Here is a 3,701-nt window from a genome sequence, read left to right on the forward strand (position 1 = left end):
ATGTTTTGCCATAGCATTTTTGTGAATGTAAAACCTAATGATACCTTAGATAACAAGTTCCCTAATGAAATTACCAACAATTAGATGCTACGTATATTGCTTTCAAATCTACAATGTTATTAAATTATCATTGCTTTGCAAATTAATACTTGCTTTCATTTTGTAGAATGACCAAGGGGAAAATAGTTTCAAAATGAGTATAAAACAGTAACTATGAATCACCAAAATCTGTAGCTTTTTTTTCCCTAAAGTCATTTTCTCCTACATGAAAAATATGGTTTATAAGAATAAGAAAACATTTCCCCCAGCTTTTTATAGTTTTAAAGACTGATATGTTTACCACAGGCTCTTTATTTGTCTAGAAAATTTAGTGGAAACAGCATACAGTCCACTGGATAAAGCATGTATAATAAATGTGATTGTGCAAATTTACTGCTGATTTATCAAATGTACAGTTGTCAACTAGATCAATTCATTTGATGGATCAACATTTTCATTACTAAGGAAAAAACATACACCTCTGAGCTGTATAGTATTCTCTGCAGACCAAAAACCGTGGTTGTCATGGCAACTGCAAACCTTGCAGTGTCTGTCATGACCCAGTAGCAGTATAATGGAAAACATCTGCTGGGAAATCAGACTAGCACAAGGTCTTTGGGAGGAAGTATTTGTGAGAACTTAACCTTAAAAGATTTCCTCAATTCTGATCCCAGGCTCCCCCAATACAGTATTTAAAATGGTGCTATTCTTGCCAATCTCTGCAGCACACAACTTAAGGGAAACACAGAGAGAATGCATGAGGTTTTATTCATTGTCAATAATACAACTTTTAAGAAATTAATTTAGTTTTTAAATAGGAAATTATTATAAAGTCCCTCCCCACCAAAAAATGGGGCAGGTAATTTTCATGATTTGACCTCAACCAGTAGTCTCCAACTTAAGTGTGCATCAGAATTACATTCAGGGGTCCTTACAGCACAGAGTGCTCAGCCCCACCCCAAAGTTTCTGATTCAGTGGGTTGGGATGCGGTCTGAGAATTCGTATTTCTAAAGTTTCCAAGTCATGCTGCTGCTGCTGGTCTGGGATCCTCACTTTGAGAACCACAGATCTAAACTAAGAACCTCAAAGAACTCTAAAAGCTTGTTAGCAAATTGAATCTTGAGGGGAATAAGAAAAATGTCAGTTCTTATTACAAAGCTCACTTCAGTGATACAGACTGCAGTGGTTTCCATACTGGGTCCTGCATGAGAAATCACGTAAAAAATACAAAAGTCTGGGTCCTACTCTTAGAGGTTTGGTTTTAGCTGCTCTCGGATGGAATCCAGTGTCTGGATATTTTTAACAAGCATCCCGAGTTAATTCTGATATAAGCCTGTTTTTCTACTTTGCTTGGGAATCACTGATTCAAGACAAATTGTCCCTTTGTTGTGTAAAGTGGTGACCTGTAAAGCTTGTTTTAAAACTCTGATCATTGCCCCAGTAGGTCTGGATGGGACTCAGGAATTGAAATTTTATCAAGCATCACCAGGACTTGGTGAAGGTGATGACCAACATCAGTCTTCAAAGTGAATTGTTCAAGACGTCTATTGAAGATGGGGAAAGAAAAAACTAAAAATATTTTATTAATTTAATTTAATTTAATTTTAATTTGAAAGCTAAGAAAGGCATTAGGCTTTACTCATACTCTGGCCCTCACAGTGAGCCCATCAGCAGGGGCAGTCATGGGTCACCTACTGAGGTAGGGAAAGTGGGTCTTTAGAATGGAGGAGGGGTTGACAGAAACATTCTCATTCAAACGTTATTAGAACACAAAGCATTTCACTGGGACTCATTTAGGTGGATGTATGGATTTTACCCCCTGATTTTCACTGGCCTAAGCCTTCAGAAAATGGACTAGTGGCTTAAAAAGAATTGTGATTGATTGAAGACACTGCAAGTAATGCAACCACAAGTAAGCCACCTGAAAATGACACAGCTGACACATTTCCTACTCTTTTTTTTTTTTTTTTGCGGTATGCGGGCCTCTCAGTGTCATGGCCTCTCCCGTTGCGGAGCACAGGCTCCGGACGCACAGGCTCAGCGGCCATGGCTCACGGGCCCAGCCACTCCGCGGCATGTGGGATCCTCCCGGACCGGGGCACGAACCTGTGTCCCCTGCATCGGCAGGCAGACTCTCAACCACTGCACCACCAGGGAAGCCCACATTTCCGGCTCTTAATGCAAGCTGTTTCTCAACCTAATTAAGAGGAATAATCTACTAAGATCCAAGAAGTTGATCAATAAAAAGAACTCTTTTCTGAAATAAATGCAGGCTATGGAAAGAACATTTTGAAAATGGATGTTTCCATCATTACATAATTTTGTTGCTAAAAATCTGCACTCTTAAAAACATGGAAAACAAATTTTCTACCCTGATAAAAAATTTTCAAAAGTGGTTCAGTGGGTTTTGAACCATTATTTAAAGATATAATTAACACTTGATTAGTTTACAAGAAAAACTGATGGACTTCAGGGAAGATTAAATCTTGATTGAATTTCAACAAAAATCTTTAATGGACAACATAGAGAAATGAGTGGGATGATTTGAGAAGAAAAGTAAAAAAAAAAAAAAAAGATGTTTTTTTTGTCTGGATCTGCATCCTTTTTTTGTCAGCTAAGATGGGCTACTAAACCCAAGTGTCTAAGTAAACTGAACTTAAACTCATATCTGCAAATTCCTATATTATAAAGCGTTAGGCTAAAATATTTTTATAAATAATGAGGCACATGAAATGTTAGTTTTGTCCCCTATAACATAATATATATATATTTTTAAAAAGCATTTTGTTCCCCTTCATATTAAAATAGTTATTAAAATAATGTTTATGGCTTCCTCAGTTCATTTTTTAAAAATTCTGTTGCATCCTTTGTAATGTAAGGAATATAGACATATATTTATTTATAACATAAATAAATAAACACCCATAAAATGAGGATATTTGTTTGAAAATATCTTACTGACTTGAGTATGCAGATTAAAAAAGTTTGCAGATCTGACTTTTGGAAACTGGATTAGAGAGAATACTTTTCCTTTGACCTCTAGTCAATAAGTTAAAAATTCTTCCTTTTCTCATCTATGAATTAGAAATATGTACCAACTGATGATAATGAAGTGGTATTAGTTATCTGGGTATTGTAAACATTGTCTTAATGCTACCTGTTATAGATGTTAAAAACTTTGGTAATTATTAAGCAATTATTGGGCTAAAAGTAACTGACATTTATTATTTGTTTTGTGAGTAAATAGTGTTTAGTGTCAAAAAAGGTTTTGGCATTATAGTTGAATGGATATTAATCAGGATCTTGAAAGTCCTAGAAATAAAATGAATATTTTAACTAAATTATAGTAACCATCCTTGGGAAACTGGTGAAAGAGCCATCAAGGAAAAAAAATGTCATTTGCTTTTGTCTATTATACACTGAATAGACTTAAAGCAAAATACATTATAAATACTTTTTAAATGGTTACAAAAATTTCATAGCACATGCTCCCCCCAGATGGAATGCACAATCTAGGTGGGTGGAAAGACATAAAAGTGTATACTGTGTATCTTTTTACTTGAAGGGAAAGAATATCACCCATCTGGGTCTTTGAGTGTTTCCTCTACACTAGTTGAAGGTGCACACTGTGGGTAGTGGGAAATTCTCACCACTTCCGAGG

Source organism: Delphinus delphis, chromosome 7 (assembly GCF_949987515.2).
Source record: "Delphinus delphis chromosome 7, mDelDel1.2, whole genome shotgun sequence".
NCBI lineage: Eukaryota > Metazoa > Chordata > Mammalia > Artiodactyla > Delphinidae > Delphinus > Delphinus delphis.